General features: G+C 41.9%; 1 long non-coding RNA gene across 1 annotated transcript in view; it reads left to right on the top strand.

Moving 5' to 3' along the window:
• Window positions 1-343: 343 nt before the first annotated feature.
• The window catches only part of LOC128909212 (uncharacterized), a 77332-nt gene continuing 50139 nt past the window's right edge, over window positions 344-27536 (top strand). Inside the window, exon 1 of the long non-coding RNA XR_008466283.1 lies at window positions 344-430. This is a non-coding gene — a long non-coding RNA (uncharacterized LOC128909212). The remainder of the gene's footprint in view (window positions 431-27536) is intronic.

The following is a 27536-nucleotide window of genomic DNA, read 5'->3' as shown; positions in this document are numbered from 1 at the left end:
TTGGTAGTAGTTCATTTAAATGGCTTTCATGTACCCCCAGCTAGTTTTTTATTCTAGTTTAGCCGTCAGTCCTTCCAATTCCAGAACTGGGGAGGGGATTTTTGTCCTGCTCCAGATCTCATGCTAATGTGTTTCTGATGAGTGTGCATCCCGTGCAGTGCCTTCAACTGTAATTAATTAATGGATGTTCACGTAGCAATTCTTTTTGCTGTGAAACTGATCCCTACCAAACTGTCTAGATCTTATGCGAGGCTCCTTTTCCTCTTAAAACTGAAAGTCACCTTCATCCAGTGTGGAAACTGGTCTAGGTACTCAGCCCTTTTCTTTTTTCTTTTTTTTTCTTAGCGTTTGCTTTGAGAGGGTCAGAATTACCCCTCACTGGGATTACAGCGTGACAACCTGGGGAGTTCTGCTGGAGGAATATTTTGAGGTATGTGGAATTACTATGAGAGGTTTGCCACTGACCATGTCACTTTGTATGCAGCGTATCCAGCAAAAACATTCATATGCTGAAATAACTGTGAACTTACAGGATGTTAACGTGGGATAACTGTAGCTTTTCTGTGCTACAGTCGGGCTTTTAAATTTTTATTCTGCATACAAGCCCCCATATACATGCATAGCACATAACTTAAACCATGTTATCACTACTACACAAGCTAGTGCTGTAAAAATGCAACCAAAGCTAAATTTAAATACATGTGTAAGTGCGAAGCACTCAGCTTCTGTAACAAAGGTAAAACTGGGCTCCTGTGATAAAGATATATGTCCTTAATTTAGCCTGAGAAATTGCCAAACTCATTGTGTTGATGGTATGACCTAAACTAATCTTCTGTCCAGATTTTCAAAGATGAAAAAAATTCAGAAAACTAATCTAGTGCAATGCTGATAGCATATGATGGTTGAGAGGTTGTAACATTATTTTAAAATATTATAATGCAGCTGATGTGGGATTTTCTGTAGTGCAACATCAGTTGTCTGTTATTTGCTTCAGACTGTATTTACATGGGAGAATAACACTACAAAAAACTCAGCAGGTCTGTTAATACTCAAGGTGCAGGTTATCATAAATGCTGGTAATGTTTTTCTATTCCTAGGGTGTTTTTTTCCTGTTATTACAAGGTTTTATGAAATATATAAGATATGTGGCAACACAAAACATAATGTAACCTGGTATTTTCCTTGTTTGATGCTGCTTTTCATTTCCCCAAATCAAACGGGAGTGCTACAAGGTGCCCAGGCCCTTTAATATTGTTATATACAGTCTGCATAAACAGAGTAAGCTCCAGAGCACACCGTATGCCCACCTTACATCTACATAAAGCAAATTAAACACACATCAAAACGAACACTTCAGGGCAAAGAGCCCTGGAAGAGAAGCCTGGTCTCTTGGTAAAGAAGCTGAACTCAGTCTAAATTCACTGGTTCTAAAAACATCCCTTTTTCTTGGAGGGTTTTTAGGTCTGAATGCTTAGGTCTTCTATGCTCAGGAGTTGCCTCTGGCTGGTCTTCCCATGGTTGAGGAAGGGATTTGTTACTGAGGAACAGTCTGAGAAACTAATGGCTAGAGGGGCTGAAACCGTCCTGCTTTGAAGCAGGAAAAACCTTGAGGCGTTGACACTATGGACAAGAGGGTTTTTTGTTTCCTTGAGTATAATTTCTCTTGCTTTGAGAACCTGGGCTACAGCTCCTGTTGTCAAGGCTGTTTTTCATTTTTTGTGTAAAGGACTTTTTTTTTTGTATTATCTACCTAGTAACTCTGGCCAAATATTTACATCTCCCCATAAATGTGCTATATAGAGAAGCTGAAAAGAAAGTTCTTCCAGGCCTGGGAATCTTATGATAGAGATATAAAATCTAACAGGCCAGATAAGTGTGGTGGTGGGAGAATGGAAGAATGAAATGGCAGTAGGAGTGATAGAGTATCAGAGTGGAAATACAAGTTTCATTCTCAGTCCCTGCCTATAGGATATCTTGGACAAGTTTCCAGTACTGAAATCTCTTGACTATCATCCAAAACCGGGCCACAATTGATTGCTGTAGTTTCCAGACTCATCCTGCATGCATCATAAGAAACCAAACTACTGAGTTATTTTAAAATAATAGTATAGCATTTGCAAGATTCCCAATTTTCCCAAATTGCATTGTGGGTGAACCACAAGAGATGCATCTTACAGGACCACAGTCTGCTCCAGCAAACCTGGAGATACTCCACTAACTCGAATGGAAAATTCAAAGGATCCAGAAACTTTGATTTTTTTTTTTCCTTTTTAAACTCTGGACTGTTCTATTAAAATGGTAAAGAATTAGAAAAATATTTCTAGTTAATGTGTTGATTGAGAACATGTTAGGGAGATGGAAGACTGAAAGGCAAGCAATAGCCTGTTTTGCAGGCAGGGTATTTTGTACAGCTTAAATATCTGCCACTAAAAAGTTGTCATTCAGCAATGGTTACCACAGCATCAACAACTGAAATACCACAGCTGGTATAGGAAATATAATAACTAGTTGTCACAGGAGTTTCAGGGTAGGAAATAAGCGTCCTGTCTCCAAGGATAGACTTTTCAATGCCTATTTTCATAGGCAAGGTTCATCTTTGTACTGATACTGACTCCAGATGTTGCTTCCAGCAGGGCATAGCAAAGCAGAATCCAATGGGGAAAGTAGGCAAATGAGTTATGATATAAAGCACTTTTGTTCGGACTTACTCTGGAACGAGATGGGCATGTGATGGAGTCCCTGTTATTGCAGTCTTTCACTCAAGCTTGGACACCTTTAAAAAAAGTTGTGTTCCCATGTTTTTAGGCTTTGGTCATCCCAATTCAATAGTCGGAAGGATCCTTCTGACCTTGGATGGTTATCTTCTGCCTGTTGGGGTGGGTTTTGTTAGCAATTGTGTATCATACAAGAGTTCCTTAATAAATCAGTAAGTAGGAGCTTGATCTAGTCAGGTTTCTAATGGCTCTACATGCTCAGTGAATTAAATTTCAATTCACCAGGCCAGTGAAGTTATCTGAAAATGTTCCCCATCTGTGTGTCAAATTAACACACCCCTTGTAATAAACACTTATCTTTTCGCAGGTCAAATTATTCAAATATTACTCCAAACAGAAGAAAGTTCATTTAACTTCCTTTTTCTTATCACCCAACTTTTACTGCCAGGAACAAAAGAAAAAAAAAAAACCACCAACAACAAAAACCAACCCAAAGAACACAGACAAAACCCCCCACGCCACTCATCTGAGACTATCAAAATCCCATACCTTGAAAACAGATGGAATAAGGATATGGTACACACAACTATGACAGTGCAGTAGAAGGGTAGCATTTAAGAAAGCCTGCCCAAATGGAGAAGAGAAGTTTTCTATTCTGTGCTGAGTTTCAAGGATCCTTTTTTTACTTTTTAATCTTTGCAGTTTTGTTTCCTTCTGAGAAGGCAGAAGTTCAATTACTTGGTCCCCCAACTTTGTTCCAGGATACTGGCGGTCTGAAATACTTTAATACAGAATAACAACTCTACCGCTGCAGCTAGGATTTAACCACCTACGTTACACCCTACCAAAATCTAATACAAACCAATTGTGGCCTAGTGTCTAATTTCCACAGCTGTAAAGATAAAGATTCAAAGGAATGTTTCCTGGATTGCACCAACGAGAGGTCAAAATCCCTTCCTCAGGATTGCTACAATAATTAGATTCAGATTCTTTTTCCTGTGGCTGAAAGGAGACCTCCGGCTATCTAACTTCACATTCTGTTGTAAGGCTTCTAATAAAATGTTTTACTCTCAAAGTGTGTTAGATGTTAAAATTCCCAACAATAGCCACAAAATATGGCTCCTATGCTGAGCTTAATTGAATCTGGTTATTTATTATGCAACATAAAACACTTATTATATGGGATGTGTTCAAGAACCTCTCCGTTTACCATATGTTTTCAAAAGTGCTTTACACAGTGCAAATTGAAAAGATAAATCTGAGGAGTGAAGCCACCAAGGGTCAGGTAGTCCAACCTGAGTTTTTGGAGCCCACCATGGACTAATCCCTCTTGAGATGCCTCGGATGCCTGCTGCTTGTGTTGGGCTGTCCTTTTTCTTCCTCCCAAATTGTCTGTGTCCCTTCTGCAGTTTTTTTTTATCTGGTTTTTACAGAGTTTGTCGAGTATAACCACCCAGATTTCATTCACTTGCACATGATTTCCCATTTCTTCCCTCTCCTGTTTTCTTGGTTGTCTGTTATGAAATGTTACAGTCAGTGCTGTCCTGGCATAATCCAGCTGTGTGAAAGGCACTCTCCAATCACTGTCCATTTATTTTGTTGACAGCATGTGAACAGCAGGAAGACTCGTGTGTGGCATAGCGTTGGCTGAAACCAGTGTCTAGGAAGCACAGGAAAATGGCTTTATTGTTGTTTCAAATCCTGCAAAGCTATTTACTCTTCTGTGCAATTTCGCAATTCCTGGCAAGTCACCATAAATGTATGGTCTCACTCTGTTATGAATCCAAGACCATAAGCATTAACATTTCTTTTTCTGCTTTTCCTTTATCTTTCTTAACACTAGTTAGGATGAATTTCTGAGTGAAGGGGAAGGAGGTGGTAACTGTGTTCTGCTCTTTTGCAATAAGCTTGTGCATATAAAATCATACCAGTTAGATCCTAGGTCGTCTTTTAAATCTGTCTGGCCTTTTATGTCATCTTGTGATGGGTAACAGAATTCAAAGTTCTCTGAGGCACTCTCTTTTAAGGACATTGTAAACTTTTCCCGATCTATTTGCACTTAAATGTAAAACAGTGACTCTTCCATATTTATTTAGCAAATCCTTTCTTGTAAACACAAATAATTTGTCTTGTTAATTATATCTGATCTTATATAAAGGCACACATGACCTGCCTATTTCAACAATGCTTGAAAGGAGACTGTCTGGATAGAGAGAAAATCATACGCAAGGTTTGATCTTCTGTCTCAGATTAAGGCCAGTGAGCTCCCAGTGAAATAAATAAGAATGGGAAGATGCACATCCCTGAGCAAAACGTGACACAACAGATGATAGAGTCCTTCCCAGACACTGGCGCACGTCTTCTGTTTAGATTAGCATAGTTAAATTTGAGGACTAAACCTTGCTGAAAGTTTTCCATTAAGTTTTTATTTATGCTTGTACTAAAACAGTCACTTGGGTCAAAAGATGTTTGTTATATTGCTATATAATTAAAAAAAATCTTTGAATATTTGAGATGAATCCAGATGAAAATAAATTCAAGTGATCTCTGTAACAGAAAATGACCCATTTCTCTGACCTGGAGAATCTTTTAGCTGCAATAGCTGCTTCTGGTAAGTTTGATTGATAATGGCTGTTGAATCATGGTGAACTTGTGCTTCTTAAACCAAAGACCAAACCGTTGGTGCCTGAAGTTTGATTCTCGTGTTTCCTACTGTAATATTTAATGAAACGACTGCTCAGTACAACTTCAGTTGGGCTGCTGACCTTGTACAGTTGTGTCAGATGAACTTCAGATGGTGAAATCCATGTTTAATTTGTTTTGTTTATTTCCCAGCCACATGGCAACATTTCATTGACATGGTGATAGTTGTTGACTCCCAGCTACCGTGGTTTTGAGCAGTGGGGTTCTGGCCTCTGCGTACTACGATGAGCCTCTTCCAGTTGTTGCTTGGAAAATAATTGTGCATCAAGGCGAAAAGGTCAGTTCTAGCTCTCTGACCCAAGTGGGGAAAGGCACGTGGCTTTATGCCATGCTGTGCTACTAAGCAGATGTTTAGACAACTTTGCCACGGAGTTCCTAACAGGGTAACTTGCTGTAGAAAATATTCACACGTTCAATTTGTAGAAAACTTACAGGAAACTTAAAAACTGTGTTCAGTAATGTACTTGTTCCCATAAAACTTACATTGCATCAAGCCAAAACTGAAATATACTGCTTTTTAAACAGAAACAGGAATAAGTATCCCACACTAGGTTCATTTAATATTACATTCAGATGCTCTGGAATTGAGCGATGGAACAGATGGGACAGTGATGACCAACTCCTAATAAAATAAAAAGACAGATGATACTTTTAAGCTTATTTATTCTTAAGAGCCATCAGGAATGGCTATGGATAATAGGAAAAGCCCATTTTTACTCCAATTCTTTTAAGAGTTAGGATTATACTTGTTCGTCTGTCAACCCCCTCTCATAATAATGTCTCTTGCTTACAGTACTCAAGTATCCACATTCATTTAACTCACTGCTAATAAAAGTAATACTCTCTGCTTTCTGGAAGGGTTAGGGGAGTAGCATAGCTCTAGTCTACAGTAAACTTCTGTGGACTGTACTTTTCCAGTACATAGAAGACGACCCTCTTTGGCAGCAGGGCGAGGCATATATATATATATATGAAGGCTGCATCAGCTACTAGGAGAGCTCGGTAAATACTCCACTACTTGTTAGTCAAACACATTTATACAAATAAGTTGTCATTTAAAATGGCTGTAATGTTTTCCTTGAAGATGGAATTAGCCATACCTGAGATGTCCCTCACTTTTGTCTTCCAGTTTTCTCTCTGTATAGCATCTAGATGACCAAACATGCTCGTCATGCTTCTTAAATTTCCCAGATTAACTAAATATCCTGAGGCAGCCATGTCTGCGGTCCTATCTAATCATGGAATTGAGTGGGAGAATAACAGGACCAAATTAACAAAGAGCCATCATTAGGAGTGCTGCTGGTGGTCAACCATGATTGAAATAGGCCCAGTTTTTAGGCATGTGTGGTGTTTCAGGGTCACCAAACCCATGACTACTTCTCTTGCTGAAGGCTGGCTTTGAATTTAAAGCATGGAGACACTTCGTAATACAAAACCAGAATAAGATAGATAGTGGCAAAGCCATTTTAGTGGAGCTTAGAGCGAAGCGATGATTAACGGAAGACAAAGCAGCACCCAGGAAAGCTGGATTTCAACGAAGAAAAACCCTGTCTGGAAGTAGGCAAAACAAAGCAGAAGCTTTTCCATATAATGTGACAATGGAGAATAAAGATCAGAAAGTAAAGATAAATCTGTTTTACTGTTCCTCTGGGGAAAGGATGAAAAGCAAGCAAAATGCTGTTGACGTGAATAATGCCTTAAACACTGGAGTAGCTGATAAATGTTCGAGTTCTGTGAACTCAAACAGAATAGAATTCTATGTTTCTTTTCTAACCTAAACCCAAGACGTAGAAGAAAGAATGGATGGTCACAGTGCAGAGCATTGGTATGGGGGCTTGAGATCTGAAAGATGGTCTCATTAGAGACCACATCACTTATGAAATGAGGTTCCTACTGATTCTTGGTAAAAAGCTGCAGCTAGGGAGTGACTGTGGCAGGTGCAGAAGCCTTCAGTGCATTTCCACCAGGGAAGGCTGGTGATGGGATTGCTGGTTTTGCAGTGTGCTCTCAGCTCACTGAGGGACTAGTTGCCAGTGAACCACAGAGCCAGGAGCAACCTTTTCTGAACAATGCTGACAGACTTCAAAAATACTAGCAAGTTATGTTATTTTATTGTCTGCTGACTGCTTGGCTAGAGACTGTCGGCAGAGAAATCTGTGAGTTGAGAAATAGCATCTCTTGGATTGTGTCTAGTTGACAGACTGAGGTATCACTGTGCAATCAGAAAAACCCTTCTGGTGTTAATATAATGACATTAAAGTAAAGGTTAAAATATCTGAGCGTATTTCTGAAAGATTGACACTTCAAGGAGGTTAGTTCTAGGCATCTAATGTAGATGTGTGCATTATGGCTGACTTTGTGCCAGCGGTGCACCTCTGCTGTCTAGAGAGGTCTAACCATGACATGAGGTCTAACCAGCCACTGAGATTAAACACTTAAAATTAGGTGGTGCAGATAGGCACTTGGGACGTGGTTTTGTGTTTGAATGTCTGTGCAGTAGAATGAGGTGACCATCTATGACGATTTTACCGGAGTTGTTTTTTTTAGATGTAAAATTCACTTATGCCGAGTATAGACCAGCTGAAGCTGAAAAGAGCCAAGATACGCACAGACACTGGGTGGCCTGTGAAGGTTTCCAGCCATACTATAAGACTTGTCTGCAAAGCGTGGTTACCTTGAACTATAGCTTCAGTTTTGCTGTTAGACCACCTCCCATCCGTATATTGTATCTGTATGAAAATTTTGCAGAGAAAGGATGAAGTAAGGTCTGTGAACTCAGAGAAGCAGGAGAGGAGACCTGCAAGAGGTGGTGGAAAGTAAATCCTTGTGCTGGAAGGGTTGCTACTTTGGAGGCGTCTCTGTTAACAGCTCTCTTAAAAGACAGTCTGTTGGCTATGGAGACACTATTGCCTTGTGTTATTACTCTGGAAAGAGTCAACAAAATTGTATTTCAGGCTTTATTTTGAAGGATATATGTGCATTCTGCTTGAAACGATTTCTAATTTGAAAGAAATGAAGGTCATGTAGTTCTCCCTCATCCAAACTCTTTAAAGAAATAGCTTCCCTGTTGCTTTTTGCTTCTATCCTCATGTCATAACTAAATGACAGAAGTTAAGTCATTAGTACACTCTGCTGGTCTTCAATATTCTTTGTACGAACTTATAGGGAAAGTAATCAATAAACATTTTTGTTTCTTTTAGTCTCTTGGTTGTAGCGTGATTGCAGTGGAGCCGAGAGCAGAGATCCGTCTTTAATGCTGCTTTTTTCCCAATAGAGCTTATGAGCCGATGCACACTGTTTGCTCAAGGGGCCATATGCAGCTAATCTTTATGGAAATAAAGGATGAAAATATTCATATTTAGCAACATTTAGCTAACTTGTTTTTTCCCTATCTAAGTAGGGCAGGTAAACACGTCCCTGATATAGAGTAAATCACTTGTTTGAAGGATTTTATTATTTTTCCTATTCTTTTCTGCATGTCTTGAACTAAGAAAAATAAATCCATAAAAAGAATACATTAACCTAATATAGGTGCATTGAATATCTGCTGCTACTTTCTGCACGGTATAATTCTCATCTGATTTACTTCAAAACACTGTGATCCCAGCTGTAGAATAGCAACAAATGCAAACTAAAAATACTTGGAATTACCGAGTTAAAAAGCTGTCTCTCCTTAATAGTATAAAATCGGCTGGGGCCAGATGGTATAGCACAGTCTCCATCCATGCTCTTCAGCAAGAGAGCAATGGATGGTTTTTAAATTCACATTTTTAAAAGTCAGATCCTTAAAAGCCAGGTTGAAGGCCAGAGCTGTAGGTTACAGTTTCGGGGAGCTCATGCAGGGACCAGAAAAGCTCAGACAGTCACCAAATAGCGATAGGTAACATGTGTTTAGGGTGTGGAATCTTCTACGGTTCCTCTCGCTATCATCCTGAAAGGAAAAAGTGAAAATATTTTCGTAGCACTTGGGAACTTCCTGTGTGTGAGCTGAAAAAAAAGTGCTGTTTCTGGCAGGAATGACCAAATATTTACTGAGTCCAAAGGAGGTGACACTCTTTCAGTTTGGGTGTCAATAAATAGTGAGGATGTTCTGTAGGAGCTAGTTGTTTAAAATGAAAAAAAATTGAGCTGAATGATCAGAAAGGTGATTTTTTTTTTTAAATTTAAAAAGGAAAGATAAGTAAGGGGAAGTCTCTCTGAAGTATTAGATTTCCAAAGGACAGGCACTGGAAAATTAATGAAACAAGTGGAGTCTGCTGGATGAAGAGCTCTTGGAGCTGAAAGTGGAGGAATCAGGGAATTTGTCACAAAATCTGCCTAGAACTTGTGTCCCAAAACCACATGAGGATGGGCCGCAGCTCTCCCTGGAGCTATGACCATTGCTTATGGGCCTCCCTGCTTTTTTTACTTTCCCTGCTCCCTTCGCTTCCAGGTAGTGTGCTTCTTCCAGGTAAGGCAAAGACATTTTTAAAAGCCTTATTAGAGCAAGCCACATGCCTGCAAGGAAAATGTGAAACGAAACAGGAAAAGCAAAGCCCTAAAACAAATGGCTGAAGAGAAGAGACAACTGTGTCTTAGAGGTAAAGCTATAAATAAGCCAGGAACAGATGACCTTCACCCTCCCCCCAGAGGACCTCTGGAGAAGCCCTTCTTTGCCCAGCTGGCTGCTGCTTCACCATCATTTTTAGGCAACGCAGCTGCCCAGCGGGACAGCTTTCTTTCCCTCCTGCTGCTCTCCTTTTGTGCCTGGCTGCACACTCCTGTCACCTCTCCCAGGCCAGCGCTAGCATTCATTGATCTGGTTAGCCCAGCAGTAAGAGATTAGCCTGCAGCTGAATTCCTTCTCTGCCATCGCTCACCCTGCAGCCATCAAGTGCTAATGCCCCTGGGGGCGAAGAGAGGGAACCTGGGCCTGGAGTGAAGGGGTGTCTCTTCCAAAGGGGGCTTATACTGGTGGAAAGTGTTCATCGACCCATCCCTTAGGGTGAGCAGAGTAGTTCGACCTCTCTGTAGGTGCATGCTCCAGGTGGCGAGAAAAGAACCTCTGTGCCAAGCCAACTGGGGAGGCAGCAAGTGTGAGAAGACGTGCAGCTCCATTTGTTCTAGCGTGGCACAATTATTCCGCATCTGATCCAGTATCTTCAGAGAGTGAAGTGATTCACCTGCAAATGACTGTACCAACAGAAAATAATGAAAGGAACAAAATTGGGTTTAGCTGAGCAATGAGAAGGGTGGAGACAACGCTGCCTGCAACACCATGGAAGACAGTCTTGCTTTTTTGCCTTTATCAGATGGACGACGATGAAGTGCATGCTAATCTGTCAGAAGGGTAGGAAATAGGTAAATGGTTTTAAGGCCTCATTTGGTTAATGAATTGAAATGCAGAAAAGAATCCGTGTGGATATACCTACTTGGTCATTTATCATCGCAAGCATTCCGAACAACCATGCCAAATTCAGGCTTCAGGTTATTTGCTAATAGCCATAGGCAAATGAAATTAGCATACTGGTGAATAAATTAATCCTAGTCCAGGAGGGAACTTCTGTATCCATATGAAGCACTGAAGTACAGTGCAAAAGTGTTCTTTTGGGTGTTTTTCCCCACAGGGTGTGGATAATACACCGGAGAGGAACTGGACATGTAGAATGAGCAGAATGTCTTCCAGGTGACACCTGTAGGCCGGGAAACGGGAACCTGGCAGGAGAGTGTTGGGTTGGAAAGGACAAGGAAGATTCTCAGCAGCATTCCTTTTAAAGTGCTCAGCAACTGTTTAGATCTCACACATAGATAACTGCATTATTGTACCAAAGAATCCCAAAACCTCAAAAACCTAACAACAAAAAAATCATTTCACCTCTGAGTGGAGAAATCAAGGAAATAAGGAGAGAATTCATAAGCTGCCTGTTTTTTCATGTCTCTCCTGTTGGTATCACTTGAGACCTGGTTTTCGGCTGCAGAGAAAAAGTGACTCCCAGTGTTTGGGGGGGCTGTGGGCAAGGAAGGACTCTCATTAATCCTGGGATTTTTTTAACTCGGGGTTTTGAGAAGCAGTGCCAAAAAGAGTACGCTGTATAGTGTCACTATAGTTTCCTATCACACTGTCCGAATTGTAGTGAGGGTAAAAAAAGATGATGATGTGCCCCCCTGGAAGGTCTGATGTGACATTGTAATGGGTAAAAGAGGAGGAAGAGGGGAAGGAGAGAGATAAAGCGATGAGATGATGCAGTTAGCCCCTGCAAGTACCTCTTGAAGACGGTACTATTCAGAAATTATTCTCCTCTTAGTAATATTTGTTGACTTAAGTATTTTTCAAAAAGGGGAGGGGAAAAAAAAAAAAAAGAAAAGAGATGACCATATCCTTTCTGTTGGGAAACTTGTTAGATGTTTGCCAACAAGTGAGGTAAAACAAGGTAACATGTTTGGCAGCTGTAATTCTTCAAACAGTCACGGTGGTGTTACTCTCTGCCCACGCGTGGTATTCCCTTGACTTCAAAGGCACTTCCTATTACTCATTGGCGCTGGTCCCTGCTGGCACATTTGCTGCAGGGTGAAAGACTCAAATAAAGGAATAGATGTAAGGGACAGGTATCCTCCTTTTACTAGATACTGGTCAGAGAGAATGGATAAAGCCTCTCTGGGCTTCCTGTTTGCCGGAACTATGCATTTGGTTATTAACGTTTTTTCAGTACTTAGAAGACAAGAAGTGTGTCAGTCAAAGATTGCTAGACTGGATGACTATGGTACCACCTTATACATAACAGAATTTTTTGTGTTTAGTGTCTCTGACATCTATATAAGCTACCAGATGTCCAGAAAGATACTGCTACAATCACTTAATGTACTATGAAAAATTGCTTCGCTATTACGTTAAGAGCAGGGTACAGAAAGGGCCTGGTGGAGCACTTGTGGTCGGGGGGGGTGGGGGGGTATATCTGCATTGTATGGGGCCCTGAGAAGATTTGATCTAGCATGTTTATATGAGGACTGAGACTATAGGACACTGGAGTTTTCTTTATCTTCGCCCCGCAGTGTGTTTTTACTGGTCTTTTACCCCCCCCCTTAAAATCACTTCTAACTGGGGCTATCTTGAATTTTCATTTTGCTGGGCACGCGGTGACAGCTCTGCTGCAAAAACAAACATTCCCTGTGCAGCGTAGTCCATCACTGTGAGCCACTCAGCACTGTTGTTGCAGTGATATAAATGGATCTCCGTGCAATGAGATAGTGATTAATAGCAGGTAGAGCACAGTGCGCAGAGACGTGGTACTGTATTCTTCACCCCCCCAGCAGTTGTCATTTAATGCACTCTATCAGGAGCAGTTTTATATAATAGACATGGGAAGATCCATAAAAGTAACATCTGAGACTGCAGTAGGGCAAGTATTGATTTATTTGTTACAATAAAATTTTTGTCATTACTATGCAATTGCTCTATCTCTGGAAGAATTGATATATGCTGTTGGAAGCTACAACCCACAGTGCAAAACTTTTCTTTTTTTTTTTTTTGTCTTCCATAATTTCCTGTAACTCTTCTAAAGAATCATTATTCCTTATTACATAGGCCTGGCATGCCACCTATTTAGATAAATGCCTGAACAAGTGTGCAGTAAATATTCACAGCAGCTCATGTTTCAACTATATATGCCACTAATTAGATAATTTAGTGGCTCAAATAAATAAACACAAAAATAGAAGCAGACCTGAGAAAACAGTCGAGTAAAATGTACTGTCACTGTCATTTCTGTGGACCGAGGTGCCAACTTTTAGTCTGTATGGTGTGGCTCTAATATACTGTAGATTTGAAAAATAAAGAAGGAAAAACAATGAGAGCCGAAAGGAAAACGCCAGCTTACCCTCAGTTACCCGGGTAGAGTAACAAATGATCAGAGAATAGTCAAGATCTTGACTCCTCTGCATTGCATTTATTTATCCGTGTGTGTTTGGCACCTTTCTTGCCACAAGCCCAGGGAACGTGCCAAGCCGAGTGTACCCAGGATTTCAATATCTCGCATCCTTTGTTTACAGATCTCAAAGCGCTTGTCAAAGGGGAGAAGCATTATTGTCGCTCGTTTGACAGAGGAAAAATAGCGTGTGGCTCACCCAAGGCCGTGGCAGAAAGCTCCCATGCAAATAAGGCGCTGGGGTTTTTCTGCCCGTGGTTGCCTTTTAGGGCAGACAATGCAGAGCTTAAAAGTGCTGGGGACTCCCCCATCCGAACTCAGATGATGCGGAATTGATGCAAGAAACATAGCAAATGCTTTTTCCATATCGGAGACTTTTTTTTTTTTTCAGAATTTTGACCTGTTGACAGGTTTTACAGTTTTCCTTATGATTTCCTTACAACTTCATCTATCAGCCCTGCGGAATCCTTAAATTAGATTCTCCTTAGATTAAACCCATAGATCCTGAAACTGTTAAGCAATTGAATTAAGCAGGATGGAGACAATAGATGGAAGTTTTATTTGTAATATCGGTGTGAACCATTGCTATCAACAGTGAGAGTAGCTGTGTGAAGGCCCCTCGGATCCTCAGGTCGGCACAATTTAGTCTTGTTTATTTGAACAGCGTGTCTGATATGGCAGATGTATCATTTGTCGTATATTAGCTGTCATTTTCATTGCTGGGCCTGATCCTAGTAAGGCCCATTGTTGCTCGTGCAAATTTTCAGAAGCGAGTGCTGGGCGGAAAGGAATTGTAGATTTTTCCAAAGTGGTTTGTTTTTAATCTCCTTTACATCAGTAATCAGCAGTGAGCATCCTAATTCACTGGTTTTTTTCTTGATTGTAGTTTTTGATGGAAAACAGCTAGCAATTCCATTGATCCTAGAATGCTCTCTGGTTAGACTGTGGATTTCCTTGTTTTCTTTCCTCAAAACGTTCCCGGTGTTTTAAAAAGAGCATATGGCGCTTTTTTCGAAAGACCTTGCTTCAAGAGTTAGGCGTTTGGCTGGCAACATTCAGTGACAGAGAGATACATCACCCGTGTAACAGTGACGGCAGCTCGCTCCTTTTTACCGATTAGGACCAAAAAAAAAAAATCATGTTCAAAATCTGCTCCAACATATTTCAGAAGGCTCCCAGCTTCCCATTTAGGCGACCCCTTTATTCAGAGCTTGAAGTCTTGCAGTCTCACTGAAAGGTTTGATGGTAAGAGCAGTGTTCCCATTGCCCAGTCGAAGCACTGGGATTCGCTCTGTGGTCAGCAGAGATGGGGCTGAGGTTGCCTGGGGGGCGGCTGGGAGCATGGAGTCAGACGGGAAGAAGCCCAGGCGGAGCGTGGCTCTAACCTAGCGAGGGATGCTTTGGCTGGTAAGAGATGAAGAAGCAGTGGTTGTGCTGTGTGAGGAGACCTTGCCTTGGGCGGTTGTGTGCGGAGTCAGAGAAGCCGCTCTTGGAAGGTCCTTGCGTTGAGCTAGTGAAAATGGGGTGCCTTAAGGACAGTGTTCCAGGCTTGACTCTGTCTTTTATCATCTTAAGGGTTTTAAGGTGGTTTCAACATTGATTTTTCATGTCTGAGGTTTTTTTTTTTTTTCCATGCTGGATTTTTGTTATTGCTAGGATAACACAAACTACAAATATTTGTGGTTACCAATCAGCTGATGGAAATATGAGGATTGCGTGACTTGGTACTTGGTTCCATCTGAGGATATTCAGTATCAGTTAAGGATAGCATCCAACAGCAGCCAAATGAACGCTCCAGAGAGGTCAATAAACTGCAAATAAGATCTCTTCTAGATTATTCTTTTTCCAGCATCAAGCTGTTTGAGATGAACTTTTCTTCACATTTTACACAAAGAGGCTTACTAGCACTTTGTTGTAAGTTGTAAACTGATCAAAACAGAATCATCTACCAGCCTATAATGTTCATGCCTGTGCTGCTTGATATAAACCCACAAAAATATGTAATAAATAAATAAAAGAGACCATTTTGGCTTTAATTCTCAGCATCCAAAGAATATACTGCTTTTCAGTAGTGAGATAATTTCCAGCTACTCAGAGCTAAGCAGAAATATCATACCACATCACTAAACATCCGCGGTTTATATAAAAATATAGATTTCCTTTAAGTGCTTTACTTAAGTCTTTGGTAAGTCGTATTTACGTTGTTATTGTTTATGTTCCGAGAAGTCAGTAGAAGGACAGCATTGTTGCAGTTTATGCGGTTCCATGATTCACACTTGATGAGGTCGCTATCAAATGAGGGAGGAGGAACCACCAACAAGTTCATAGCCATGCAGTACTGTAGGACACACGGCAAGAGCACAATAGCACAGGCAGGTCGCTGTGGTTTCGGAATCGGTATTTTATTTTCCCAAGCATGTTACTGTTTTGATCTGCTAAAACCAGCCCACCCAGAAAGGCATCATTTTTACCTGAAGTTTGACTTTGCCATGGCTTGAATGCGTTAATCTGGTTAAATACCACCACCTCACAGCTAGTAACGCTTGGGATTTGTGAGGTTCAGTGTTTTCGAGAGACTTCAGTCGAATCCTCAAGAGAGGATTAAATTAAAGGTGCCAGCGGAAGGAACGGGGAGGATAAAAAGTAATGATGGTGAACGGTGCAAGAAGCAAGTGTCTGGTTCTTATGGTGATGTAATTGGGCAGATCCAGATTACCAGGGTTTTGGCTCTGACCTTCCTGATGCAGGCTTTTTTCCCTGCGATGTCAGAAGTTTGTTTATTGCATTGTCACCTTCTGTCTGCCATGTCCAAATTTCAAGACAGTGCTTGGGAATCTCAGGGGGGCAAACAAAAGTGGTGCAGCAGACACGGTCAGAACAAACAGATGACACGGGCACAGCAGCAAGCCTTATGTGCAACAACTTCTTTTGGGACAAAGTTATTTCTGCCGGTTGGAACTACTTTTATTTATGCCACCTCTCTGTGGAAGGTAACTTTGCTTAGGGAAAAGGACTGTTACCCTGTTTAAGGCACTAATTTGAATATCTGGGTGCTATTCTGGGGTTTGTGTTGACCCGTGCGTCAATGTTAAGATAACAGCCGCGCGTTTCTGTTTCTCCATCTGCCCCAGGTCGGTAGGAACCAGCTGTGCTCCTGGGTGAAGGATGTAGCAGTAGATGATGATCGTTTTGTGGAGATGGCTGCGCTGAATCTCTTGTGGTGAATCTCTCATTCATCTCTGGGTTGTTGAGCACAATCCGCTGATGTTTCTCGCCCTTTTTTGATGTCTTGATTGGGCAGCGCTGGATTACAGCGGAAACTTGTAGAATGTCCGGTTGTACTGCTCTACAAAGTATTTGCTCCTTTGTATATTTCAGAAACTCACTCATTAGGTTTTTAAGCCTTTGCAGGGGTCTTTGGAGCTCAAGTCTTATGCTGGAAAACTCCATTCAGAGTTTGCTGCAAATTCCTGGTGAGATGTAGGTGATGTTTTGAGTGCCTCCAGGGAGGATGTGGATAGTTTCTTAGAACTACTTTCTAAGAATGTGTGTAGGTGTATTTGTGATGTTTCACAAGGCCGATAAAGCAAAGGTGCCAGGAAGTAAATTTTAATCAGATAAAATCCAAAGCCTCTGAAGTTTGTTTCTACCAGCTTTACTGAGTTTTTTATCAAACTACATTAGAAGTCTTAAAGCAGTTCAGAGTAGTGCATATAGAACTGCTGATAGATGGAGCTGGGACTTGTTTCTGAACCAGTAAACTGTCAGGAGAGTCCATTGTAAGACGACCATCACACGATCCCTGTTTCCATGAACAAGAAAGGAAAAGACAAGAAATTGCTATCAGGATAACTTAAGAAAAGCAGGGCTAGATTGTGCGGTGCTCCATCCCTCAGTCTGTCCAGCTTTTGGGTAACACACCAACGGGAAAGGCAGAGTGGTTATTAAATGCTAGCCAGAGGTTAGACTTACCCTGAGCTGTGGGAAGGGGAAGAAGAGCATTTGCTGGTCTGGCTCGTGTTGTACCGTCTGAGAGAGAGGGGCAGGCAGGGTCACGCAGCCCTCCTTCGCTAGGCTGGAAACCGAAGGGATGTGAAAGCAAGGCAGTTCTTGGAAACATCTTCCTTTTGGCTCTTTCCAACAAGATTCTTCAATGTGTTTATTATCATTTGGATGCTTAGGGATCACCAAGTAGGGAGTTTTATCTTCGATTGAGTTTGCAGGGCTTGGACTTTGCTCTTCGAAGCTGGTGTCAGAAGCACTGTGCAGAGCTGAAGTGAACCATGATCATTTCAATATTTTTCAGCTTTCCCATTTGATATCTCCCTCTCATCTTTGAGGTTTTTTCCTCCGCTCCGTATAGAGAAAAACTTAAATACATATTTTTCTAGGAGATTGCTGTCTAAATTTTCCTTAAGTTAAACCATGTGTTTTGTTGGAAACTTTAGATGTTTATCTGTTTCTCTTGAGTTTTTCTTTCCCTTTTATACTTTTACCCTCTCCTTGGGGAGCAACAAAGCAAAACACCCATGTCTCATCCAGACGATGTTAGAAGGACAAGAGATAAAGCAGGGTTATATTTGCTCTCAGAAAAAGTTTAAGACTCCTGCTTGCGGAGCTCTGTATCTGTGTGGATGAAGAACAGTGAATGCAGAGCCATGCACGTCGGCTCCACGGGGACCACCACGCTGAAGCTCCTCTTTCTTGTTCCTCAAGGGAAAGCGGACGGGCTCGATGTAGACACCAGCAGAAGTACTTGTCATCTGTAAAAGGATTAGAGCTCTTAAAATCTTCTTTAGCAAATGCTTGCCTTTCTACCTGTGGAAATAAAGTGCCCTATTCGTGTTCTTGATAGCTGTGAATTTGGTACATTCCAATAGTGCTATATAACTTCTAATTTTAATAACTGGGTGCATTTTTAGAGCAAAGAGGAATATATTTAATATACAACAGGCCAAGAATAGAGCAATGGATTATATTTTCAGATTGAATTTCTCATTTACAGACCCAAAATTTCTGGGAGTTATGCGCATCATCTGTGTAGCCATCCAGGGACAGTGATTCCCCAGGAGGAAATTCTCCGCTGGTGGAGAGGATTTGCCACCCCCATGCAAGGTCATTTACGAATCAGAAATAAAATGCACTTTGTGTCTCACCTATGCACTTCAGGCGGAATTCAGCAATCGTAAACCAGTCCTATCTTGGGCTGTTCCCTGTCATCTGAAGTTTTTTATGCTCTAAAAGCAACGCTGCAGTTCTATCCATTTTTTTAGCCAAAGGTTCATGTAGAAATCTGAAATCATGGTAGGGGATAAATGTAAAATATTTCTGCATAATTGAGTTGCTGTTCCATCTTTTTTGTTCTTCAAGATTAAACCAGCTTCTTTCCCAACAAAACACACACATTCTTGGCTTTTAAGAACATTCTTATTTCAGGAAATCTCAGTTTTCTTCTGCATCCCTTGTCCTTTTTGAACATTGCTGTGTGGGGAAACTGCACAGAGACTGGGGGGAAGAGAGGGACGGGGCATCCTGGTGGGAGATGACCTTAAAGCAGCAGGGTTGGCCAGATGTCCTTGGTATGGAGCGTAATATTTAAAAGATTTTAAAAGGTTTAAAAGAGAAAATCATCACAGTAGTTCCTAACAAAGGCTTGGGGCAACATCCTTGGTGACCCCAGTGTGAGTTATATGGACTCTTGGGGTCACTCATGTACCAAGAAAACCCATCCCAGAGCAAGAAGGGTCTGGAGGGGCCACTGGAAGGAAACTCTCAGGCTTTTGGGCTCCTGGCACAGGGAACACCCCCGACTCACGGGGCTGATGTTTTGTTGTGGCGTTTAAATACGCTATAAAAGCCGTGGTGAATATCTCTGGGGTGATGTAGCTGCAAATGTCCACAAAGTGGGGAAGCTGCAGACTCTTGTTGTAGCAACCAACTGACTTGTTCCAGCAGACGCAAAGCCGGTCACGTTGATCAAGGGTAAAAGTGTATCCACCCAACCAGTAAGCTTTGGCTGTGCAGCTTTTATAAGCAGGTACACATGGATTTGCAGAAAGAGCGAGCCATAAAGCACGGAAGCACTGTGGCAACACAGAACGAGACCTAAATTTTGACCCTAGGTAGATAGGTGACATTTGGTGGCATGGTTTGCATTGTTAAAAGTTAACGTATCAGAAACGTGTAGCTCACTAGTGGTGTAGGTTTGGGGATTATTAGGGAGGATATTAATTTAAGTAGCTCAGGACTTAATCTGGGGAGGTAACTTAAAAGGAGTTGGGAACAGAGCAAGCAGGAACCTAGCACTGCTGGAGAAAATGAAGAAACAGCTGGAGAACAGGACCAGCCTCGTGTTTATTGTGCATGGCAGTGAGCGGCATCGGGAATAGGTCAGGCAATAGTCTCCCGTTCAGCCTGTGGAATGTATTTCCTACTCCCGAAACCTGTGTTGCGATCATCACTGAAATGATAGTGCAACAGATAATCCCATGGTTTGGGTGGCACAAACTCCTGCTCTGCTTCGGAAGATGGAAAGAGCGGAGTGAAACCAAACTTCACTGCAAAAAAGAAAGAGTTCGGGGGGAGGAGGGTTAAATTAGTCTCACTTCACTGAAGCGAGTCATGCTCCAGAGCTTTATGCTATCTGAGGAATGGGCTTGTGTAGAGATAAAATGATGGGAGTATTATCATTCTGCCTTAAACTGCTGTAAAAGGAGGATTTTGTTTGTTGGAAATTTATGGTGGCGTATAGGAGTGTTTATGTGAAGAACACAAAGAAAAAATATGTTCTGCAATATCCTGACCATGTGTGCCTGCTTAATTTTCCTGTGACTGAATTTTAATTTCAGGCTGTTTCCCCCTCCAAATATCTGGTTTATTCTCCCTTTCTTCTGCTTGTTACTGTGTTAACAGTGACATGATGTGTGGCAAGAAATGTCTCTTTAGTGTGTCTGCAAAGGGCCGTGTCCGAAAGGACAGCGCAGGAGATACACAGAGCATAAAAATGCTGTGGAGATTGATGAACTGTGCGTACACCAGCACGTGGGGATGGACGTATGTAAAGAGAGGAAGTGGAGAAGGGAATTGGAGCAAAAAGTTTTGAACTGTGGTCAGTTATGAGAACTGACCCCGCAATGCTTTTTGCAGCTCTTTGCATCTGTATCTTTGATTCACTGTAATGAGTAACATGCTTATAATGGATTATTTCATCTCCCAGGGGGACAGTCTGACCCTTCTCACCTCTCCTTATCGTAGGCGTAAGCAGCGGCGGGGGAGGCGAATTGTGTTTTGCCCTTCCCCGCAGGGTGTGTGCAGGGATGGAGTCCGGCAGACTGCAAAAAGTCCTGCAAAATTAATTTGCTGGCCCTCTATGGGGCTGGCAAGGATTTAATCTCGGCGGCATGGCTGCGGATGCTGCACCTTGCGCGTAGCCTGGGCTGGGAAGGGGGACATGCCGTCGGTCCCCTGAGTTACCTAACCTAAACACGAAGTTACCCATAGCACTTTTAATTTACTAGATTAAGCTCAACCCATAGGTACTAAATCCTTATGTATGTTTTACACCTCTTTTCCCCTTGATTTAAATGTCCTGATGAATATTTATTACGTCCAATTAAATTTCAGTAGCATATTTGGTTGTCTGAAAGAAAATCTTTATTATTATTTACATATTCTTTTTTATTTTCATATCCTTATTTACATATGCAGCTTTATTATTAATGCACATATACAACTTTTAAAGTAAAGACAAAACTTTGACTAGATGGGTGCTTAAATGGAAGTATTTACACTGCTGATATCTGCCAGAGAAAGTAGAGAACAGAAGCTGATGTCTATAAAGTGGCACATTCAGGAAAATAGGTATTTCTGATGTCCTATTGCTATTCTTTTTTTTCTTTTTCCTCGTGATGAATTTAAAATATAGAAGGTTGGCGTGTGGAAAAACAAAAAGTGAATTTCTGCGTCTGATCTAGATCTACGCCATGAATATCGAAGAAGCAAGCAATTTGTCAGTTTTCAGACTTAAAGTTCCTATAGCACATGGCTTGTAGGGAACAGTGATTTACAGTTCCCTGTGAAAGCTTTTCTGGGCTGAAAAGCTAATAGATGATGTTGCTATTTAAATGCTAAGAGAATGTTTTCAGCCCTCAAAGGTTAGAATCAAATAAAAAGTTGTGTTCCCCGAAACACACGAGAGGTTATATCCTGAACCGATGTGTCCCTGTTATTCATCTGTTTGAATTCATTGAAAAATAAATGTTTTCACAAGGGAAGTATTTTATTTTAGTATGAAGAGTCATTGAACACATACGTCTGCCTCAGAACAAAATTAGCTGTGATATTAAACTCGTGTTCAAAGGTATATGGGCAAACATTCATGTGGAGTCCAAAAATGCTCGTTACTCTTCTTGGATTCTACAAAGCTGACAGAGGTTTTTGGTATTAATACCCACAGAGCTACCTGGTGAATGAGAGATGGATTTAATGCCTTAGAGATGTGACAATTCCTTGAGGACTTTTGGAGCCTGTCTTGATATGGGGGTCTTAAGTACAATTTATGAATTCTGGTTGAAGTTATGCAGTTGCTCTTATGAGAAATGGTAGCATCTTGGATTGCCACAGATAGTGAATCCATCATTTTCTCACAAGGTCTGTCACGTACTCCAGTGTAATGACCGTGGAGAGTCACTCATCTTAATGCCCCCCGGGTTCTGAACGACGAGTCAGGAGAATGGATTTTCTCCCATAAAGTCAGGAGAGGGAAATAAGGACTTCGGTAATTTCTTGGACAGAAGCAAGGGGATGAGACATTTGTTGAAAGAAGTCATGGAGGAACAAGAAACGCAGATATAGCTCTGAGGAATGAAAAGATGATTTCTTAAGAGAAAAAGACAACCTAATGGCAGGACCCAGAGTAGGCCAGGAAAAGCTGGCAAGTTGGGCTGAAACTACTTCTGAGAAGAAGCCGTGAGACAGCAGAAAAAAATCCTCATCAGCTAATGAGCTCAGATTCCTGTCCAAGGAATTCTCCAAAGTGCTGAGGAACTCGAGAGGAGGAAATAAATGTAAGCATTGTTATTTTTGTTTATGTGTCTTTTGACTTCATGATAAGTGACAGGGATATTTTGTACTTGAACACACATGCAGATGTCTTGTGTTTAGAGTTTGCAGCTTCTGATGTTAAGATGCTCTGGTTGGAGAGGATCCCCCTGATAATTAACCCCCCGCAGATGACACTTTGCCTTCTCTCCCAGCAGTGAATTTAGGTTCTTTCTTCAATGCTGGTGTAAAGGTGACCACTTTTTGCCAGGATGTCTAGTTTTCTGTCAACATTGAGAAGCTCTTAACCAGGGGACGGAGAGCAATGGAGCGCGGTTTGGGTTCGCTTTGCCAAGAGCCCCTCCGTGCAAATTCTTTTTGACAGTTGCAAGTCTGGTCTGAACCGTGCCTTTTGCAACTGAAAGAGAAGGGCTTCCCCACACTTTAGAGGTGTTTGGGTTTTGTTTCCCGCATCTCTCCGTTTAACCCAGACTGCGCAGATTCGCGTCGTTTGGATGTGAACTTTCCCCAAATTCAGAAGCTCTGGAGAAGTGGGGGAGAGGTGGAGTGGGGTGAGAGGAGAATGAGGAGAGGAGGCAGATGCAGTGTTTGTTCTGTCTTGGGTCCTGTCCCGGCCTTTCTTCCGTTACACCATGGTATCTTGTCCAAATATTTCAAATGAAGAAGCTACCATTTTCCTGGGGTAAACAGTTTGGAGACTCTGCTGCCTCCCTCTTTGCTCTTGCTCGGTCAGATCCCACTTTGTTCCTCAGCCTTATGGTCCAGATGGCAATTTTCAGACTGAATTTATATTTTGTAAACTAATAGAGGGTCAGGCCCTCCGTTCCTGTTTATCCGTGCATTTGAGGATGGGGAAAGGGTTCTTGAGGACGGGCTCTGCTGCCTTTCCAGCCCCTGTCCTGCGCAGAGGGGTGCATGGGGCAGGAGAGCTTTGCCTCGCCTCGCACTTGTCTGTGCGTGTCCTGTCTGCACCGGGGCCAAACGCCGCTCCTGCTCCACGTCAGCTGCTGTGGGAAATGGCTCGCTGAAACGGCGCGCTGGCCCTTGAGGGGTGGCTGATGGGCAGAGGTAGTTTTTGCGAGGGTATGGGTCACTGGCGCTGCTGTGCTCGGAGATCCCAGAGTAGTTGAGGTCCTCTTGCTAACGGAGGCTGGACTGTGTCCGTCTCTGCCCGTGTGTCCCCCAGGACCGTGTGGGTATGTGCAGGAGTGGAGTTGTTCGTGGAGCAGCGGAGCCTGAGGCTGTGCTGAGACGGGGAAAGCCTTCCTTACACGTGTACCTCCATTTTGTCGCGTCGGAGCTGCTGTTCCTTTCCTCTGCAAGTCGAACTGCATCGAGCCCCAGCGAGAGGACTTGCAATGCGGTTTTGAACTTGAGAAATGACAGGGACCTCCAGCGTAGGGTGTAGAACATAATTCCTGCTGCTTCATTTCTTTTCAGCGACAGCGTAGCGGAAGGCAGAGCTGAACGCACAACGCAGAGTCACTTTTCCCTGTCTCTGCAAGATACCGTTTTAAAATTAGGTGAGATGCATTGATTTGAGAAAGCCAGGAGCGGAGGATGGGGGAGGTGGAAGAAGAGATGCTACTTGCTCTCTTACAGAGCCATTTACTGACCAGCTATTATTTCCGTCTTTTGTATTACTGAGAAATTCATACATTGTATTTGCCTTTTGTATACAGCTCTCAACAAGTATCTCTTTGTCAGCCTTACAAAGGGCAATAAACTCTGTGTTGCAAATAAGCCTCAGTAACTGCTGGACATTATGACTAATTGTAATGCAGCATATATCCTTGAGGACTATAAACCTATATTAAAAGACAATGGTTGAGGGAAAAGCTATTGAATTGAGATAGTACTCATGTAACCCCATGGGGGCTCAACAGACAACAAGGAGGCCATTGATACAAGCTCTAATACAAAAAGCCGCATAGACAGAGAGTCATCCAAACCAGTATGGTGTGGGGATGACCACATAGTTCAGTTTAATGCTGCTTTTGTTTTGTTCTCACTTAGAGGCAGACAACACACACTGGAACACCAGAATTAGTTCTGTTTAGATTGCCGCAGAGGGAACAAAGGGGCAAACGAGAAAATTAATGGAGCAGTGCCCCCCTCACCTTCTCTCGTTGTGCACTAACGCTTCTGAAATCTGTCCCAGTCCCAGCGTAAACTCTGTAATGCAAGTGAAAGAAAGCAGGCTGTTGTTGTGGGGTCTTTTTTCCTAAAAGACTGAGCAATGCTAAAGTTTCTTTTGCTCTGTGTCTGTCTCTCTCTTTTTTTTTTTTTTTTTTTTTTTTTTTTTTTTTTTTTTTCCTGTGCCCCTTGCATGTCCTAAATAAGTTCGGGTCTGATGCTATAGCTGATCTTCTGAAATCACCAGCTCAGTTTTCAGTTAGGGTATGAAAATGTAATCAGTCAGCGTTTAAAAAGCAGTGTCACTGAGGGCAGAATTGAATCAGAAATCGGGAAGGATTTCAGGTTTGGGAATCCTGGTCTCTACTCTCATCTCCTGGGGTGGGTTGTATCTTGGGTTTTAGTGCGTCTCTGTACCCCAGTATTGTATTAGTTGATGAGTTATGTTAAAAATCACTTCCGTCTCTGGAGTGATACTTTTTCTCCTTTGTATGGCTTTAATTACTTGAATTGTAACCTGTGTCTGTACAAAGCCAGTTTTATACTGAGACCATTCTGACATGCAGCTGATTCTTAAAGCTGCGTGTTTATCTCTGCTTTTGTTCCAATCCAAGAAAAAGAGCGTCCCTGTAATTTAAAGATGACCAAACCTGTAGTTAGAACCTATTTGATATACTAATTAGCTATAAACTCCACCCAGAAGAATCCCAGTCTATTGCTTTGCTAGCTTTTTCGGGAAAGCCAAGGAAGGATTCATGAACATTTGATCTTTAAGCAGGAAAAGAGCAAGAAACTACCTTCCTTTCTTCTTTGCATTGTTTTAATTACAGATAACATCCTCTGCTAAATATTTGGTTTCTTTTGTTGTCCCAGATCTCACCTCTGAGTCACTCAAAAATCCTTTTAAATTCCATGTAAACTTCCTGCTTCTGAGAACACCACCTCAATCTGTCCCTGGGGTGTATGTTCTCCTTCTTCTCGTGCTTTTCCCCACCCAAATGGCTGACAAAGTTTTGTCCATTTGGTTGCGTGCTGTCCTGCTGTTGGAGACCACCTATGTTTTGCTTAAATATTTTCTACTTCTCCAGTGAGTCTCCCATCTCTGAACTCTTCTTATGGATAAATGTGGGCTGGTGGCATCTTCATGGCTTCATGAGAAATGCATTAGGTGCACTGAGAATGAGAACTCCTCGTGGTTGCTCCTTCTGCTAAATGGGACCTGTCTTCAGTGCTTGAGCCCGTTTCCTGGCCCAGAGCTGGAGGTGTCCGTGTCCTACCTTCAGTTGGTAGCGTGGGGAGGGTCATAGTTCTCTTTCCTCAGGTTTTTGTTGTCTCATCTATTTAGATTTAAATTTTTCAGGGCCTTTGTAAATACAGTTGCTGTCACAACGGGTGTCTCCCCACTGCCCCAGGACAGGTAAATACGCTTCTTCAAGCAGGCTTGCTCAAGCTCCATGGAGGCCCCTGTGTTTCCCCACTCTTTGCTAACACCTTTTCGCTATGGCCGGATGCCCCTCTCGGACTTTTCTGCAGACTGTTATTTTAACTTCCCCCAAGTCTGATTTTATTCCATACTTCATATGGTGCTTTTTGCCTGATACCAGTTTCTCAGCGATGTCTGCCTGGCACCTACGTTTGCTTTTGTCCTGCAAAGGAGCTGGCTCTAAAGAGTGGGAGTTATGCTTTTATTGAGCCAAAATTTTACCCGGTGAATTAGTCCTAGTGGAATGAATGGGACAATTTGCATGCTTACCATTAGGCACACTAAAGTCCTTCACTAAATCAGGTCTAATGTGCACATTGAACTTCCCCTGACTTAGTAGAAAGTTTGCGGTCAAAAAAAACTGCAGTTTAAAGTCACCATGTGAAAACCTGGCTTTTTTGTGGCCAGTGCCAAAGCTGGCTGTGCTGTCTGTGGAACCGGGATGTCACTTCAGCTGTTAAGTCCTCAGACAAATGCCCCAAGAACACAAAACCTGCCGTCAGGAGTCTTCCGGCAAATGAACCCTGTCTTGTGTCGAAGTATTAGCTATTATAAGAGTTAACCTAAAAATTTAAACACAGAAATTCCCCACCAATCTCACTGCCGCCTTTTTCCTGTTTAAATAAATTTGTTTCTTTTTTAACTGACTTCAAGAAAGAATAAGAGAAAAAATCCTCCTATTTGTTAAATTAGCCTAAAGCAAACAAACTGAAACTTCTCGATGTTGTCCACTGTAATTCATTATTCTGGTGCAGTACTCTTTTCTTTTTTTTTTCCCTTTCCATTGCCTGAATAATGTTCTTTGAAGACTACATCATCAATAAACCACTCTGGTGAGGTTTAGAGGGCCTAGAATAATGAATAACAATTAGGGGCATTTAAAAGGTAATATTTTTTTCCTGCAATTTGGGAATTGATTTATGAAGTTGGGGATCCTCCAATTTCATCAAATAAATGGTTTCTTAAACCAATTCTTCTTACCGTCATGGTAACACCTTTAGATCTGGCACGGTTAGTGAGCTTTCTTGCCAATTTATTGTTTTTGATGCAAACGAAGCATCTCTCAACTTGCGCAATTAACAGAATTCTTCTCTAAAAGCGTTATAGATTTTCTACAGCCCAGTTAAACTAGCACAATATCTATCAGTTTTGCACGGGGAATCCTCCTGTTGAGCTTCATCTGTGCCGTGTTACATTTATTTTTAAAGCCATGGATGTTTTTCCTCGTGACATTTCTTGAAACTGTGTTGGAATTTACAGGCCTGATGAGCACACCTTGCAAATGGAGCTGTGTCGTTGGCTTAGATAAGCGAGTAAAAGGTCAAAGTCCTGCTTAGCAGCTCAGAGGAACAGATCATAATGCCAAAACCACTCAGTGAAATCAATAAGCAGATGTGTAAAACACATGCAAAAAAACTAGAGAACTTGGAGTGAGGGGTAGGATTTTCATAATCACCCGAGTGACAAGTATCCATGTCCTTAGAAATAGTTATTGAAAAGCCCATCCTGAATCTCACGATGCCTATCTGACCTTCATCC

The sequence above is a fragment of the Rissa tridactyla genome, chromosome 4 (assembly GCF_028500815.1).
Source record: "Rissa tridactyla isolate bRisTri1 chromosome 4, bRisTri1.patW.cur.20221130, whole genome shotgun sequence".
NCBI classification, from domain to species: Eukaryota; Metazoa; Chordata; class Aves; order Charadriiformes; family Laridae; genus Rissa; species Rissa tridactyla.
Note: the sequence above shows the minus strand (reverse complement) of the source record. Positions and strands in the feature narration are given on the sequence as shown.